This window comes from Pelodiscus sinensis, chromosome 2 (genome assembly GCF_049634645.1).
Source record: "Pelodiscus sinensis isolate JC-2024 chromosome 2, ASM4963464v1, whole genome shotgun sequence".
NCBI lineage: Eukaryota > Metazoa > Chordata > Testudines > Trionychidae > Pelodiscus > Pelodiscus sinensis.
This window is the reverse complement of record NC_134712.1, coordinates 92,307,179-92,326,288: the sequence shown is the minus strand read 5'-3', so window position 1 is coordinate 92,326,288 and position 19,110 is coordinate 92,307,179. Positions and strand designations below refer to the sequence as shown.

The 19,110-nt window shown below is 45.6% G+C and overlaps 1 protein-coding gene and 1 long non-coding RNA gene across 4 annotated transcripts in view; one reads left to right on the top strand and one right to left on the bottom strand.

Annotated features, from left to right (window-relative positions):
• CCDC102B (coiled-coil domain containing 102B) overlaps positions 1–19,110 on the bottom strand; it is a 333,694-nt gene that overhangs the window by 68,598 nt on the left and 245,986 nt on the right. The gene's annotated exons all lie outside the window — the stretch shown is intronic.
• The window catches only part of LOC142827133 (uncharacterized), a 66,931-nt gene that overhangs the window by 34,880 nt on the left and 12,941 nt on the right, over positions 1–19,110 (top strand). Inside the window, exon 3 of one of the 3 annotated variants that reach the window (XR_012901582.1) lies at positions 6,799–7,673. The exons of the other annotated variants lie outside the window; for them this stretch is intronic. This is a non-coding gene — a long non-coding RNA (uncharacterized LOC142827133). Of the gene's footprint in view, positions 1–6,798; positions 7,674–19,110 lie in introns of those variants that run through there. 3 annotated transcript variants of the gene reach the window in all.

Here is a 19,110-nt window from a genome sequence, read left to right as displayed (position 1 = left end):
TAAAATTACCAGAGAATGAACTAGCAGCGGGAAATAAACAAGTTATTAGAAATCCTGACCTGTAGGCAGTCCCCAGTGGGCAGCTAGAATAAAATTTGTTGTACATGTGTCAGATGGGCCTGAAACTGTGTTTTAATCACCTTTTCCAATTCTTTTTAAAATGATATATTTGACATAGGACAATAACTCTGTGTCAGCTGCGGTGAGTAATAATAGCGATAACAGGGGAAAATGAACATATTAATTTCTGAGAGACTCCATCTGAATATGGCTTTTTGTCTGTCAGGCTTCAATTCATGGATCATATTGCTTACAGTTCTGAAGTATCACTGGAGGAAGGCTGGAGTCCAACGACTTCAGCCTTATCAGCTTCTGGATCTACATGAAAATTATACCTAGGGTCCTACCAAATTCCTGGTACATTTTGGTCTATTTCACAGTCATGGGATTTTAAAAGTCAGTTTCCTGATATCAGCTATTTAAATCTGAAATTTCATCATGTTATAGTAGGGCTCCTGGCCCCAAAAGAAGGTATGGGGATCACAGGGAAATTATACAGGGTTGTGATACTGCTGTTCTTACTTCTGCACTGCTGCTTGCAGCAGCACTGTCTTCAGAGCTGGGTAGCTAGAGAGCAGTGGTTACTGGACAAGAATCCAGCTCGGAAGACAAAGTTTTCACCAGCAAGCAGCTCAAAATTAAGGTATTGCCACCCTCACTTCTGCCTGAAGATCTTGGCTCTCAATCAGCAGCCACCGCTCTACAGCTGCCCCACTCTGAAAGCAGCAGAGCAGAAGTAATCATGACATGCTATGGTATTACCACCCTTAGTTGTGCATTGCTCCTGATGGGGCACTGCCTTCAGAGTTGGATGCCAGGCCAACAGCTGCCCAACTCTGATGACAGCACAGAAGTAAGGGTAGCAATACTCTGGCCCTTCCAAAATAATTTAGTGGTCTTCCTGCAACTCCCTTTTGGGTCAAGACCACCAATTTGAGAAATGCTGGTTTTCCACCTGCAATCTGTATGCCATGGTATAGGGTGAAAGGACACAGAAGACCAGATTTCATGGTGAAAGATTTTTCTATGAATTTGGTAGGGCTCTAATTATGTCTGTTAGTAAGTGGATATAATTAAGTAGGGCCCAATGTTCGTCAGTGTGACTGGTTGGATTTAAAAAAATGAAGACAATAGATCGTAAGGGGCTGATATACTTAGAAAAAAAATAAGCAAAGAAATTTTGCTGCCAATGCTCAAAATATTAACAACCAAATGAGGAAATGTTTGGGTTGACCTTTTGCTGATTAAAAAACAAAGCTTTGCCCAATCACTGCAAGAGTGTTAGAATTGGGAAAATGTCCAAAATCAAAACCGCTCCAATTATATTCTAAATAACATGCCAGATGCTACACACTAGTAAAATCCCAGATAAATTAAGTAACCAAGAATATCTCCAGTACCTTTGGAATTATTAGGGTAGCTAAGACTATAGTTATATTTAGGAGGACAAATGGTATTTGAATTAAATATCATACAATCAGCAAGTATCTAGTCTAGACCTACTTTTGAAAATTTAGCAGGGGATAGCAAGCTAAAAGCAGATGTGGCCATAACAAAAAATGGAGGTATAATAGGAGAAAATGGTTATTGGTGGTTGGTGTGTCAGAAAGAAAGAGATACCAAAAGAGAAAAAAATACAATTTTAATATATAAAAGCCAAGCAGTATAACATAAAAATAATACAAAGTTTCATGGGGGTGGGAATTTTCCAGGTGATGCTAGGAAACAGCATAACTTAAAGGGAAAATTTCCAAGACAGATGAAAATGTTTTTGAGAACTGTGGAAGGATCTTTTTGTGCTCAAAACATTTACCCTATTCAGGTCTGCTATATATTTCCATAAGCAATGGCTTAAACACAATTTTTTCACTCTATCACATACACTTACAAGTCATATTAATAAAATCATACTCAAATAGCTAAAATGTATTATTTGTACACCCTAGTAAAAAGTTAAGTGGAGAAAGAGTTGAAATGTTGACTCAAAATACTGAACCAGTAAAGCAGTAGGGAAAGAAATAGCCCAACAAGTGATTTGTACCAGAAGTTTTCAACCGTGGTCCATGTAACCCAGGGGATCTGCAAACTATGTCTAAAATACCCAAGAGGTTCATACCTCCATTCAGAATCAGGCTGCGCAGAGTACACATCGGATCCATGGGATATGAGAATATAGTTTAAAACTTTATTAAAATATATGGAATAGGAATTAAATAGCAATTTGAATAGTAACATAAGTCAAGATTACAAATGCAATATTATTAGTCTAAAGAAGTGTTTCGTAAATTGGCCCATGGGCCCACTATGGGAAAGAAGCTAGTAGGCCTGCCTCACTTTGTTTACCTAAAGAGTCCCTAGCCAAGGAGTCTTGTGACTCCCATTGGCTCCAGTTTACCTTTTTCAGCCAAGGAGAACCACAGGAAGCATATATAAGCCAGCCCTGTTGACCCCATTAAAATGGGATTGCACTCCACTTTGGGGTCCTGACCCACAGTCTGAGAACCACTGATATAGAGTAAACCTGACACTAAAGAGTTTGAGTAGTTTGTGGAGGAAGAGTGTTGACAGTCTAAAATTAAAATTATATTTCTCAACAGAAATTTTTCAGTTGTATTTGCAAGGAGAAATATATATACTGTACATTTGTAGATGTACCACCACTCGGTGATGTATGATAAGATACAAATTCAGAATGCCTGCAGATAGCATGACCCAAAGTATATTTGCAAAAGTGTGGTACGTGTATATGGGTGTACAATTAAATACTCACAGAATTCCAAATGAAATAATTGAAGAAATTCCAAGTAATAAGCAAAAGATCTTATGCATTTTGTGCTAATCAATAGAAGACTTGGTAAACAACATGTAGCCAACTAGAGAAAAACAATCTTTTTTTTCCTGTTCAAAACTATCTGCAAATAGACTGGTATTTACAAATTTGTTATTTTATTTTAAACTGTTTAATAAACATTTCATGAGAATGTATTTCAACAAGCATATGTTCTGGAATTCTTTGTGTCTTTTCAATTCACGATGTGACTAACATTTTTACTGCTGTTATTATTCAAGTTGTGATTGGTCACATGTTATTTTCTTGTTCTTAACTGGAAAGCTAATTTTAAAAAAACCCACATATACATACACAAAAAGGAAAAGGGAAATTAGAGGTTCAAGATGGCTATGAGAACACTTAAGGTATAAGCCTTCATGAGAAAATAATTATTTGCATGGGTATTTGCAAAATTTTTCACTTCTATTTTGAATACAAGTTAAGTAAATACACGGTTATTAAATGAAGTATTTTCAATATGTGTTTTCTGCTATAGCAGCTGAGAAAGAAAAAAAGTGTTCATTAAGTTGATTATACCACTCAAAATTATATATGTTCATAATAAACATTGTTGCAAGTTCCATAAGGAGTTGTGTCAATAAAAGAAAAAGGAAAACTAACCCATTGTAACATTTTGAGTTGCTCCATCATTGATTGCCTATAAATGTCCTTTCTAAGTTCTCTGATGATCATTTGATTTAAGGTGAAGAGTTTGATGTAACTATAAAAACAGTGCTAGGTAAGATGGTGCTTTCTGGGTTTTATTCATATTGATACAAGATGAGTGGAGCAAGAGGAACAAAGAGGTACAGAAATTGAAAGAAGTGGGTTGTGCTCACAAAAGCTCATGGTGTTATATACATTTTTGTTAGTTTCTAAGGTGCTACAGGACCACTTGTATTTTAAATTTATTTAAGTTACAGACTAACATGGCTACCCTCTGAGACTTTTAAAAAAGACCAACGTTGATAATCTTTTTTTCCACAGATATTTTTAATGAGTAAATTATGCACCATAGTCTCTAATAAGGCTGAGAGAAATAATTCTTTTTCTGTACAGGTGAAGAAAAGTGTTAAACATTTGAGGGGCGGGGAGAGGGAGGAAGGAAATGAACACACTGCATATTGCATTAATGAGTTACATAAAATAAGAACTGATTGCATTTGTTGTCATTATTTTGTTTTCTCAAGCAGTAATAGGACATAATTCTGAACCTCTTTCTTGGAAGGTTTCCCACTCCAGACAGCAGGAATTCTAAGAAAGGAGTGCAATTTTAGACCAGTAATGTCCCTATAGTGTTGGTAAATAATATTTATGTGTACCTATGTACTTGGAGTAGGACCTATTTTGGTTCATCAGTGTTTTCTCAAGTATGTGAACATTTATGAACTTCATTTATCCAGGTTGAATCTCTCCAATCCATCACTGTCTGGTCCAGCAACATCCATGATGTGGCATGATTTTAGTCAAATGAATGTCCGCTTATCATGGGTGTGGCCAACTTTTCCATGGTCCCCATACATAAAGTTTGTTTACAGACTCCAGTCCTGGTTCTCAGTGTGCTGTTATTTAGCTCCAATTTACCCCTAAATGTCTTCTGAGAGCCCAGTAAGTAGTGGAAATGTTGTAATGCTGCTAGATAATATTAATCTCCTATGGGCCGGTAAATTCTTTGGTTCAGTACTGGTCAGATCCCTTGGATGATGTACTAGAGAGGTTCAACCTGTGGTAAATTTTAATAAATGCAGACAAACACTGTACATCAGCTGGGTGGCAAGAAAATCATCTTTGATTGGATCAATGCATTTGTACTTACATTTGACAATGTAAGCAAGTTGCATGGCCAAGGTTCTATATTGTACTTGACAGAGGTGATGACAATAGCATTACAAGTAACATTAAAAATGGAATTTTTATTCAGCAGACAGAAAACTGCCTCCTAAGACTTTCCGGTTGGAGAGGCATCATACTTAGAAATGCTTTACAGCATAAGAATGTAGAATGTATAATAAAGTACTATAGAGAATCCCTCCTGAAGACCTACTTCTGCTGTGAATCTGTGAGGGCTAGTTTCTGACCCACTCATTCATGTTGAGCAGTTTAATTAAAATAAATTAGAGAAATGTACCTGCTGAGAAAACACTGATCAGAATAACATATGAATAACATATTCTGGTCCCCAGAATTTAGCTAGTTAATAATCACTGATTTTGATACTCGTATTAATGCAGGGGAACATCTAACTCCACAAGTACTCCTGTTTATTTCAATAGCACCAATCATGTAGTGGGTGATTATTTCAAGGAAGAAAAGGTATCAGAATATATGCTTAAATATAAAATAATTACAAATAAAACAAGAGTAAAACTAAATATGCTTATCTTGCAGATAAAACTAAAACACACAGAACAAAGTAAAAGTTAGAGCCTTATTCACAAACATTGCTTTTCTTGATGGCCAGATTATGAACTGCTTACTAACACTGTCACTCATTTACTCACGTAACAAGCCCCATTGACTTCGGTTTATAGAAGAGAAGAGTTTTCAAAAAGTGTTGAAATGGATGAAATCTCTATTTTCTGCAAAAATCATAATTTGGCAAGTCCTTTGTAGTGATGAAAATAATCTTAGCTGAAAATAGTAATAATTTCTTCTTGGCTAGAGTTCATTACCATTATTCACATTAAGTGCCCTGGGCCTCAGACAAGAACCACGTTGGTTATCTCCTTTTATAACTTCTAAAGTGGCTTTACATAAAATTTATGAACCTTGACTGCCTATTTCTACCAGCACACACTCATTCTTTTAGGAGATAAATATATAATGTTGTTGGTAAATTTCAGTTCCTGTTCAATCTTATTCAAGCTGGGCAGTTCCTTAATAAGCAAGTGCCTCACTTAGCTCAGTTGCGCTACTCACATAGTAAAGTGTTATGCAACAAATGTAAAGGTTGTTGATAAAGGGTCAAAATGGAAAAGTGACCAAACATATTGTAAACTATCAGGAAACAGATGTGAGGGTGGCTTGAACTGCATGCTGATGTTTAGTTATAATAATATAGCTCTGTGGCGGGGTAGCCCCGCCCCTCCCGAGAGTCGCGGGCACGCCGCAGAGAGGGGGGGAGGACTTAACCCCCGGGACGGCACAGCCCGCCGCCTGCGGCTTCAGCACAGGGAAGCCGGCGCCCCGGCCGGGGAACGAGCCGGGGCGGGCGGGGGTGAGGGAAGCCGCCGCGGCACAGACGGCCGCGCACGGGGCAGGAACGGGGGAACCGGCACCCCGGCCGGGTGACGAGCCGGGGCCGGCAGTTAGCGCCGGAGGGGGACGAGGGCGGGGTGACGTCAGGGAGACGTCACCTGACGCTCTACCCTGGGAGGGGCCGCAGGCAGACGAAGGGGCTGACGTCATCTGCCTGCGACCGGCGGCCCATTCAAAAGCGGCCGGGAGGCAGGCAAAGGGGGGAGACGCCGAGGAGACATTTCCCCTGCAAGGCCCAGCGAGTGTAAGCTGGTGTTGGAGGCCCTGGGTGGGGGCCGAGGGAACACCCAGGTGAACCGCTTGGTTCCGGGGGGGAAGAAGTGGCCCAGGGCAGGGATGTGGACCCTGAGAGCAGGGGAGTTTAGGGGTCTCGACCCCCCCTGTTAGGTGGGGAGTTTTTCCCTCACCTTAGGGCCCTGGGCTGGGGTCCGGAGCGAGGGCGGGCCCGGACCCCCTTCCCCCAACCGCCGCGGGGCGCACACCGAGTAAGTTGCGTGCAGTGGCAAACAACGCTTTGGTAACTGAGGGGGCGGACATAAGCCCCCCCCCGGGGGTCAATCCCCTACACGTGGTGGAGAATGTGGGTACTGTAGGCCCCGGAACGGGGGCCTGGACGGGGTAAGCGAAATTAACAAGGTATCGATTAGCAGGACACGATGGATGCAAACAAGGTCTTGGAATGGTGGACGGAGACCCAGAAAGTGCAACAGCAGCAGCAAATGCAAGCGCTACAACAACTCCTCAACCAGTTCCAGGAGCGGCAGGAGCAGATGGCGCGAGGGACACCAGTGACGGTACCCGGGGCAGCTGGAGGGACCGGAGGGGCAGAGGGGGTCGGCACCCAACTACCTATACGCCTCACGAAACTGGGGCCGGACGACGACCCAGAGGCATTTTTGGTGACATTCGAGAGGGTGGCCACCGCTGCGAAATGGCCGCCAGAACATTGGGCGACCCTCCTCGCACCCTACCTATCGGGGTCGGCCCAACTGGCCTACCGGGGAATGTCTGCCAACGACGCCTTATGCTACTTTAAAGTCAAGGAGGCCATTTTAGATCAACTAGGGGTCACCCCGGAGACCCACCGCCGCCGGTTCCGCGAGGCCAAGTACGACCCTCGCGAGCGACCGCGGGCAGTGGCTCAGCGGGTAAAAGAAGCAGGGATGCGATGGCTCGAGCCTGAGGCAAAGACGGGGGTCCAGGTGGCCGACCTAGTGATACTGGAACAGTATGTCCGCATCCTCCCGGCCGAAGGACAGCAGTGGGTCCGGCGGCACCTCCCAGAGACACTGGACGAGGCGGTGACCCTTATGGAACACTACCTGGCCGCCGAGGGGCCGGTAGGGAAGGAAGCCACAGGAACCTCGAGAGAACCTCGGAGGAGCGAGACGGGGACGGCCAAGCCGGCAGGGGCCCAACACGCCGGAGGAGGATCCGGGGGCTCCCTGGGGCCCCTCCCGACAAGAAGGTTGGCACCACGGTGGAGCCGCCCGGGGGGAGAGGCCAGGATAGACCGAGCAACGGAAACGGGGCCGGGCGCCCCACTGCCCGAGGGGGCCCCGAAGGTAGTCTGCTACCAATGCGGTCAGGAGGGCCATTACAAAAGGGACTGCACCCTGATGGACTGCACCTTCGGGCAGAGGCGCACAGGAGGCACGGACAGGAGGGCGGCTAGAGTGGCGCAGGTAATCCGGAGACTATGGGTTAATGGGAACCCGGTGGAGGCCATATTAGACTCGGGGTGCGGGCAGACCATCGTCCGGAAGGACGTGATATACCCAGTGCGGGCCCGGGGCGCACCGATAGCCCTCCGATGCGTTCATGGGGACATCCACTACTACCCCACAACCCAGGTACGGATAGGGGATGGGGAGGTGGAAAGGAACTGCACAGTCGCCGTTGGCCCAAGATTAGCATACCCGCTCCTGCTAGGACGGGATTGGCCCGGCTTGAAGCGACTCCTGGGCCGGGGGGGCAGGGGCCGGAACCCCGGACAAGAGCCCGAGGTGGGGCAAGGGACCCTGGTAGCCCAAGGAGAACAGGAGGGGGAAGAAGCGATCCCAGGGGTGGCCCCGGCGGCTGAGGCATCAGGGCAGACCCGACTCGACGTCGAGGAGGGGGACTTCCTTACACAACAGCGGGAAGATCCTACCCTACGGGCAGCCTGGGAGCAGGTGCGCACTACGGGGGAAACTCCAGGAGAAGACCCGCCCAAGCAACCGGACGGACCTCGGTTCGAGGTAAGAGACGACCGCCTTTATCGAGTGTCTCCAGGGGGACTCCCAGGGGAGGAGAGATGGCAGCTGCTGGTCCCGAGGCCGTACAGATGGAAGGTCCTGGAGCTAGCGCATGAACACCCGTGGGCCGGACACCTGGGCACGGAGAAAACCCAGCAGAAGGTACTCCAGAGATTTTTTTGGCCCGGGGTGTACCAAGAGATTAAAAACTTTTGTAACTCCTGTCCACAGTGCCAGCGATCATCCGGGACTCGGGTCCCACCGGCGCCCCTTGTCCCCCTGCCAGTAGTAGGGACCCCCTTTGAACGGGTGGCATTGGACCTAGTGGGGCCACTGGAGAAATCGGGGCGAGGGCACAGTTACATCCTAGTCATCATAGACTACGCCACCCGTTGCCCCGAGGCGGTGGCCCTGAAAAGAGCTACGGCCCCCGCTATTGCCGAGGCACTGGTCAAGCTGTTCTCGTGGGTCGGGCTGCCCAGGGAGCTGCTGACGGATCAGGGGACGAACCTAACCTCGAAAGTTATGACAGAACTGTGCAGGACTTTGCAGATCCGGAAGCTCCGGACGTCGGTATACCATCCCCAGACCGACGGGCTAGTAGAGCGCTTCAACCGCACGCTGAAGGGGATGCTCCGGAAGTTCGCCCAAGACGACCCCAGGGAATGGGACAAGCTGCTCCCCGCGCTGATGTTCGCCATCAGAGAGGTACCACAGGCATCACTCGGGTATTCCCCTTTCGAGTTGTTATACGGGCGGCGGCCGCGGAGAATCCTGGACCTGGTAAAGGAGGGATGGGAAACGTCGGTCTCCCCCACCTTGGGGGCAGCCCAGTATGTGCAAAAACTGAGGGGGACCCTCCATACCCTGGCGGGCCGGGCACGAGAGAACTTAGGAAAGGCGCAAGAGGGGCAGAAGGCCTACTATGACAAGAAGGCGCAGGTGAGGGAGTTCGAGCCCGGCGAGCAAGTCCTCCTATTGCTACCCAGTGGGGAGTCCAAGCTCTTGGCCCACTGGCAGGGGCCCTTCCGGGTAATAAGGAGGCTGGGCCCGGTAGACTATGAAATACGGGTGGACCGCAACCGGCGAGACACTCAAATTTACCATGTAAATCTCTTGAAGAAGTGGCACCCGCGGGAGGTCCTCCTAATTGAACCCAGAGACACGGATATTGAGCTGGGTCCGTGGGGGGAGCCCGAGGTGAAAATCGAGGGAGTAAGGATCGGAGAGGAGCTACCGGGCCCGAAGCAAGAACAGCTGCACCACCTCCTCGATCAGTTCAGGCCAGTATTGACTAGCCGACCCGGGCAGACCTCGCTGGTGCAGCACGAGATCGAGACAGAGCCCGGCAGAGTGGTGAGGGACAATATGCGCCCCCTTCCGCGAAAGTTATGGGGCACGGTGAAGGAAGAACTCCAGGCCATGCTAGAATGGGGGGTGATACAAGAATCCCGTAGTGAATGGCGAAGCCCCATCGTGTTAGTACCTAAGGCGGATGGGTCAACCAGATTCTGCATCGACTTCCGCAAAGTCAACACGATTTCAAGGTTCGATGCGTACCCTATGCCCCGTATAGACGAACTACTGGGACGCCTGGGCAGAGCCACCTACCTGTCAACCCTTGATCTTACCAAAGGGTACTGGCAGATCCCGCTCTCGCCCGAGGCCCAGGCAAAGACGGCGTTCGCCACACCTTTCGGGCTATATCAATTTAGGAACATGCCATTCGGGTTGCACGGGGCCGCAGCCACGTTCCAAAGACTCATGAACCAGGTCCTGCGAGAGCACCAGGATTACACGGCAGCGTACATTGACGATATTGTGATATTCAGCGAGTCCTGGGAGGAACATTTAGGTCACATAGCAAACGTGTTAGGAGCCCTGAGGAAGGCAGGGCTGACGGCCAACCCAAAAAAGTGTCAATTCGGGAGGGCCGAAGTGTCATACCTAGGATACACGGTGGGGAGGGGAAAGCTCAAGCCCTTAGTGGACAAGGTTCAGGCAGTACGGGATCACCCAGTCCCAACCACGAAAAGAAAGGTGCGGCAGTTCCTGGGGCTGGCAGGTTACTACCGGCGGTTCATCCCTAACTTTTCCTCGCTAGCGGCGCCTCTTACAGACCTTACACGGAAAGGACAACCAGAAAGGGTAAGGTGGACCCCAACCTGTGAGGGCGCATTTCGAGAACTAAAAGACCGGCTGGTAAGCGCCCCCGTACTAGCTCAACCGGATTTTAATAAGCCCTTCACCCTTCAGACGGACGCGTCCGAAGTAGGACTGGGAGCGGTGTTGACGCAAAAGGAGGGGGGCGAGGAACACCCCATCCTCTACCTAAGTCGCAAGCTCTTCCCTCGGGAGAGGGGGTACGCGACAGTGGAAAAGGAGGCCTTGGCCCTCAAATGGGCCATTGACTCACTAAGATACTTTCTCGTAGGTGACGAATTTACCGTGGTGACGGACCATGCCCCATTGCAGTGGATGCAGCAGATGAAAGACACCAACCCACGGATTTTGCGGTGGTATCTCAGCCTGCAGCCCTACCAATTTCGGGTCATACATCGCCCGGGGACCAACAATGGAAATGCAGACTGGCTGTCCCGCGTGGCCGAGAACTCGGAAACAGAGACGGCGAGTGGGGCACCAGACTTAAGGGGGAAGGCGTGTGGCGGGGTAGCCCCGCCCCTCCCGAGAGTCGCGGGCACGCCGCAGAGAGGGGGGGAGGACTTAACCCCCGGGACGGCACAGCCCGCCGCCTGCGGCTTCAGCACAGGGAAGCCGGCGCCCCGGCCGGGGAACGAGCCGGGGCGGGCGGGGGCAGGGAAGCCGCCGCGGCACAGACGGCCGCGCACGGGGCAGGAACGGGGGAACCGGCACCCCGGCCGGGTGACGAGCCGGGGCCGGCAGTTAGCGCCGGAGGGGGACGAGGGCGGGGTGACGTCAGGGAGACGTCACCTGACGCTCTACCCTGGGAGGGGCCGCAGGCAGACGAAGGGGCTGACGTCATCTGCCTGCGACCGGCGGCCCATTCAAAAGCGGCCGGGAGGCAGGCAAAGGGGGGAGACGCCGAGGAGACGTTTCCCCTGCAAGGCCCAGCGAGTGTAAGCTGGTGTTGGAGGCCCTGGGTGGGGGCCGAGGGAACACCCAGGTGAACCGCTTGGTTCCGGGGGGGAAGAAGTGGCCCAGGGCAGGGATGTGGACCCTGAGAGCAGGGGAGTTTAGGGGTCTCGACCCCCCCTGTTAGGTGGGGAGTTTTTCCCTCACCTTAGGGCCCTGGGCTGGGGTCCGGAGCGAGGGCGGGCCCGGACCCCCTTCCCCCAACCGCCGCGGGGCGCACACCGAGTAAGTTGCGTGCAGTGGCAAACAACGCTTTGGTAACTGAGGGGGCGGACATAAGCCCCCCCCCGGGGGTCAATCCCCTACAAGCTCACACAAGCTTATGCCCTAATATCGTAATAAATTTGTTAGTCTTTAAAATGCTACTGGACCCCTTGTTGTTTTTGCTGCAACAGTCTAACACGGTTACCTCTCTGAAATGAGCTACACTGAACTCCTAAGTTTTATGTTGAAACAAAAATTCCAGAATGTTTTAAAATACATCGGAACCTCTTTAATCTGGCAACTCTGGGAAACAGGATATGCTAGCTGAAAGAATTTACTGGGCCAGGGAGGGCACTGAGCTTGAGGGGGAGAGGATGTGGGCACTTACCTGGCTTACCCAGAGCAGTAAAGAAGCAGGAGAAAACTCCAATAGAAGCACATCAGTGCACTGATGTTCCTGCTACTGGAGGGGAATGGGAGTGGCAGTATGTAGAGCCTCTTCCCTCCTCCCCCTGCCAGGGTCTGTACCATGCGTGGTCACAGATTAAGGATACCCGGAAAAAAAGCGTACGCCATCCCCATTTAGCTTATTTTTCACTTAGTTTTTTATCTCTTGAGTCGCAGGCTTGTTTACATGGTGAGTTAGATGATGGCTATACTGCAGAAAGTAGCACAGTTGTACTGCTGTAGCACTGCTAGCACAGATTCTGGAAGCGAATGTGAGAGAGCTCTCCCATAGACTTAATTACTCCAGCTCCCACAAGTATGTAGTCGTACCTCTGTCAGCAGGATATAGTGTTGTCCACATTGTAATTTATGTTGCGTAGGTGGTGGCTTAAAATTTATGCTAAAACTTTAAGATGATACCAGCTACATGTGTGTAGTCTTTAAGTTGTTGCAAATCTGTTAATTGTTTTTTAAGTTTTTTTAAAGTGGTAATGTGTACATAGTCTTAGTGTACAGCAAGCCAGGATGTGAATCTACAACACACTAGCTTGATGCACAGTAATTTGTCATGAAGATCGTACCAAAGTACACTAAAAGATCCATGGCAGTTTCACGTATTACTTTTTGAAACAGGAACTCAATAGGAAACTTATAATGCAATGAAGCAATGTCCCTAAGGGATATTACTACACAACAAGCAGTAGTAGTTTCACATCCTTGCTTGCATCCCATGACAGAAAGCCTACAGATTACCCCTCCCGCAGTTGCTAAGCTCCCTCTGAAATCAATAGAAGTAGAGCCCACTCTACCATTCAGGATCAAGTCTAATAGATATTTGCAGACTTGGAAGAGAAGTGAGAATATGTTCAGAAACTACTAGCACCTTTTCATTCTTTCACTATTAGGTACGTTTTTTCTTAAGAAAATCAAGTCACAAAACTGCATAATAGCTGATCTGCCTACACAAAACGTGTATCGGACAGAGGGATCTAAACTTGTAAAGAAATTCTGAGTGTTTTTTTTCTCAACACAACTTTCCTATCAAAAAATGTGAAGACGTTTCATACATAAAAGATGAAGGAATAATAAAGGGCAAAAAAGTTAGGTGCTGACCACGTTAAAAGCATTTTATAAAATATTCTAATTACTGGCCTCAGTCATGCTAATGTAAGTTCTACCTCACTGCAACAATGATTCTGAATTATTTGGTTATATTTTAGAAAAAGTAATTAAGATTTAATGTACAATCTGATTATTCATTCATGAGTCTTGATTAAATCTAATTTTTATTTTAATTCCTTTGTGACATGAAGGACTCAGGCAACATTGTGGAGATTTCCTTTATGCTTCCACTTCAGCCAACTGAAGCATTAAAACTGGGAAGAAGTGTGTTATAAAAGAAGACACACGCAGTACTGAGGGAGGGGGATATTCATATTTGCTGAGGATTTTGTGTTTAGACTGCCCAAGCCACTCTGTATTCATATAGCCATGGCTGTGAATAATATGGATCAGGTGAATAGATTTCTGAAAATATCAAATAAAAACTCCCACCCCACTACACACCTGAACCTATGCCCATCACCCAGAGAGAAATTTACATTTTCAAGCTCAAGGAAATCCAATTAAAAATTCTCCTCCGATCTTTCTTCTTGTCTTAAATTTAGGGAACTTTGAAGGACAAACCACGCAGTGCTATTTAAATGCAGTAATTTTTTCTGCTCTTATGTTATTTAATCAATCAGTAACTTGCACTGCCAGCCTGGTTGCATGAGCAAAGGGAAACAGTGCATGCAGAGGCAACAGCAGTCTCCATGGGTCCCTGAGCAAGGTGTGGGGGGTGGGTGGGGTGGGTATTGGTTCTGGTTCCACACTCCCAGCAGGGGTGGGGCCTCAGGCGGAAGGTGAGAGGCTCAGGGTAGGGTGTGCCACACCGGCCTCCCCCCAGCCCTTAGAACTGCCCGGAGCACATGGTGGTGGTCTGTCTGTGTTTTATAGGGCCCAGTGCTCCCAGTAGCTGCCACTGCCACAGTTCTAACCCCTTGCACATCGGCAGGCCTGAGTGTGCATATAAACTATGACCTGTGTTATACAGGAGGTCAGATTAGATGGTCTTATCTATGAATGTATAAAACTGACTCATTCTTCTATTTCCTATGTCATAGTTCCAACTCTGTTGTCAAATATTTTAAGACTGGGAGGGATCAAAATGTGACTGTAATTTTTCCTTGCACTGCTACCAAAGTGCAGTGATATATCTTCAGTTTGCTTCCCTATGGAGATGAGCTGCTGGGAAATGAAATACTACACTCCTACTGTAACACACCTTTATAAGAAATTGAACTTTTCCTAGTCAAGACTTTTGGAACAAAATTTGCCCATCAAATATGTCACCAAAATTATGCATGCAAGTAAAACGTAAGCGTACAAAAATAAGGGAAATGTCTACAGGATTGTGGTGCATATAAAGCAAGTCTGGGCAAAATACGGCACACCAAGCCACTGGATCAGGCTCCCGGAGGCAGCAGGGAGCCCCAGGCAGCCTCCCCAGATTGCCCTTCAGCCCCACGTGCTGTGCTGAAATGTGCCTGCAGGGCTCCATTTCTGTTTTGAAAGTGGTGCAGAGGAGGGAAGTTTGAGGAGCTGTCCTACCCCCAGCACATTCTATGGGAAACCAGCCAATGGAGCTCCTTGTTAGAATAACAGGCAGCTATGAAGAATCATGCCCCCTCTTCTGGGCTCAGTTATTCATGAAGCACATGGCCAGGTAGGCAGCCTGGCTGGGAAACATTTTAAGTCTGCAGACAGGCAGGCTAGTTTGGCAGCTGACAAGTAAATCTGTTGGCCACAGCCTGCTTCTGGCACCCCAGTCCTTTCCTGCCCCAATCCCCTCTCCTCTCCCCCCCCCCCCACACAACATACCCAAACCCTCTGTCTCCCTCTTATACTTATACTTCCTCCCAGATCTGGCATCCCAATCTCCTGCCCCAGATCACAGTCCCTTCCTATGCTAGCTCACATCCCAAACCCCTGTGCCCTAGGTCACAACACCTGCTTCATCCTAAATCTCTCCCAGACTCCAGTCTCCCCCCGGCACCCCAATCCCTTACCCCAAGATCTCTTCTGCAACCACCTGCATTCCAGACCCCACATCTCCATTAATATCATGGAAGAGTGCAGCCCTTGACCACTTTCCAAAATCTTGGAGTGGCCCCCCCATCAAAAATTATTGCCCACCCCTATATAGAGGGATGTGTGCCTATGTGTCACTCACTTTTGAGTGGTGTAGAAAAAGTTGTAGAAACAAACAGGTGTTTATTTTTACCTGGTCTGAAAATGAAATGTGTAATGGAGCTAGTTAGGAATTCTGCTACTACCCCCTGTCCCTCGATCTCAATCATCACTTTCTTTGATCTTCATAGAAGATACTCTGGGAAGACTGAGCTAGTTATAGCCACAAAGATAGCTCAGTTTCACATGGGCCCTGAGACTGGTCTCTAAATTAGTGTTCCCTAAATCTCAGATTTCAGTATGCAAACCCAAGTGCTTGATCATGAAAACGTATAGGCTACTTTTGAAATATAACCCAAAGTCATAACAATCATACTTTACCTACATATGTGTTTGGAGTGGGAAACAAGAATCTGATAAATGAAGAAGGTAAGCATTAAGAAGGCACACTGTTCTAAACTTAGCCATAAATATGGCTAAAACATGAGCCTTTAAATACTGTTCACACTGAATGTATATAAATGTATTTTTTTCCATTTTTATATTTGCATATTTTAAAATAAGAATTTGTAAGAATATAGGTATATCAATAGTGTTTAATAGATCAAATGCTATCAGTAATTTATCTTAATATTCAAAAATATGCCTCTGAAGAAGCAGCATTTTAAAGGGTGCTCACAGATGCATTGCATGGCTTGTGAGGTAAGAGGAAGAATAATACTTTCTCTTTCTTACAGACCCTCCCAACATACAATTGGTTATTATAAAATTGTCAAGCCTGCTGGCAGAATGGAGAAGGGAGAAATTGGGTATGCTGGCAGAATGGAGACTTAATGAGAAATTGGGAATGCAACGGTTTCTGGATGATTTATCATCACTGTCCTTTCTAAAGTGAGATAAAATGCCTGGAGAGATATGCTGCCCACTGGCTGACCTTGCTGAGATATGTCACAAGAGCAGTGGGACCAGGAAGCAATCTCTCAAAAGAATACAAGTAATGTATTTATGATGTGCTTGACCTTATTGAATAGAAAAATGGTTAGCCACAATTGTTGCCCTTCCCTGTGAATAAGAGTAAATTGGAGATAGTAAAGGACTATAAAATATTCAAAACTGTTGATATATATAATCCATGATCTATTTTCTATAACAGAGAAGACCTCTGCAATGGGTCGGTGAAGAGTAAATCTGATCTTCTAAGAGATTTATTTCTTTATTGCTTAAATCAAGTTAGCAGGGTTATATCACACATAAAATATAGAAAAGACTCAAGTACCCTGAGTCTGTAACTATTTAACCTTATCCATTCTTACTGGAGTCACTAGAAGCTTAATACCCCAATAGAGTCAGGCCCCAATGTACTGATTAAATAATGTGCTAGGCTCATAGTCTGGTAAAGGACATAATTCACTATTTAGTATGACACCAATTACAACTATAAACTCAGGCTATAATAATTGTGATATAATTTTTTTCTTATTTCTCAATATGGTATATGTTTATTTAGCTACATTAAATCTCTATCACAATTTGGAATTAAAAAGTTTATTTAAGTAAAGTAGAAGCCACATTTCAATAGCATGTTGCTGATAAATTATTCTTTACAAATATCCTTTTGGTTTGCTAACAAAATTATATCAAATTTAAAACAAAGAATAAAATTGTATTATAGCAGTGGTCCCCAATCTGGTGTCCGCGGGCGCCATGGCGCCCGCTGCGGCATTTATGTGTGCCTACCTAGTGACCAGGGCCGGCCCGAGCCATTCTTGCACCCCGGGCTCCAGGCGCCTGGAGCATGTGCGGTGTCATCCCCCAGCGCATGGTGCATGTGTGGCCCCACCCCCACCCACCCGGTAGCCCCAAAAGGTTGGGGACCACTGTATTATAGCATTGGATGACACATTGGCATTTTCAAACAGTTTGTCATAAGAGACATAAGCAACTGGCTTTTCACCGTAAAACTTCAAAATAAATAAGGCAAACATAACAATTCAAAATTGAACCAGTTTATATTTAAAGCTAACACTTTTAAGTAGATACAAAAAGGAAATCTCTCCTGATAGCATATCTTAGTGTACAGTGTTACAAGCAGTAGCACTGTTAATGTTGAAGACCACTTTGTATGACACTACAGCCAGGTGGCTATGAAGAGAGGAATTTTCCAAGACAGACAAATGCTATCTGAATGCTAGAAAATATTTTGGTTCTCAAGTGTCCAATCCTATGCTTACAGGAAACAATGAAATTCTTTCAATTGATTTTAAAAGGCTTTAGCAACTAGCAATACCGTTTACTAATTATTAATGAAAGAGACACAAAAACACTGACAAATTGAGTTCAATAGATTAGTGACAGTATAATCACATTAAAATATATTAATTGAAAAATGGACTATCCGATCCTAGCATGAGCTATCCGATCCACTGAAGTCGATGTTATTGCATCAGCTTTTATCAGGCTATACATTTTCAAAATAATTGTCCAAAGTAAGACACTATATGCTTTATTAGAGAGATGAAGACAATTTTGCAAGATTAGAGCTATGTTTACTGGAAGGTTTTGGAGGACTTCTACAATCTCAGATAAAAATGTAGTGCAAGATGGGAGCTAAGCAGCCAATTACATCAAGTTGATATTTATCTTCTCCCCAACTCCCCGCTCAGGTTAGGATGAAAATACCAGGGTTGTTTGCACACAGTACAATTCCATGCACATAACTAAGTCTCCCAGCTAACTAAAATTAGCTCTCTGCAAAGTGAAGGGATAATTAGAAAGACTACAATAGGAAAGGAGACAAAATATTGAGTGAAACAACAATGAAGAAAAAGAAAAGAGTATGTTTCTACTAAATGAAAGTGAATAAATTCATAAACTTAAAGAAATGTATTAGTCCGATTAAAAGGTTATACATAATTTATCTTTCTATTTAATTTCATTTAGTTTGTTATACATCATCACTGGGGCATCTGAATAAAACTCATATGACTATTTAATAATTATTTTCAAGTTTTACTCAAGTTATGATTTTAAATTTGGTACAGGGCTGATTAATGTTAGAATTTACTTTGCAGTAGTCCTCTCCAACTGCTAGGAGGGTGGAATGGACATTTGTAGTTTGTTTGACTTTGTTTAATACCTTGAATGAATGACATTTGATATTATTTATTGTTATTTTTATCATGGAAACAGCCAGAGGCAATGGCTGAAATTATGGTTCCATTGCTCTAAGTACTGTAAAAATGCATGGACAGTTCTTTCCCTGAGGAGCTTAGAATCTAAATCAGATAGAAACTGGGAAAGGAAAATATGAGAAACAGAAATGAAGTGATTTCAGATAATGCTACCATAGAGATCCTGGATTTCAATCTCTTTCCTAGCAGTCTACATTTGGCCTCCAGAACCTCTCTCCTACCCACTGTTCCCTCTAAGATTTTCCATGCTTGGGTGGGTGAATTTTCTTTTGTGCAGGCTGAATGTTCTTATGTGTAACACCAATATTGAGGTAGTGTGTGGATATGTACCCACCAATACAAACAAAAATCATAGACATAAATATACATTTTAAATAGTCCATAAGTGTGGAAGAAAATATATTAAAACAAGGGATAATTAACAATGAGAAATGCTTATGATTATTTAATATGAAATCAAATAAAAAGAAAATTAACACTACTCTTGGCTGAAGAAGTGGGTTGTGCCCACGAAAGTTCATGATACTATTTATATATT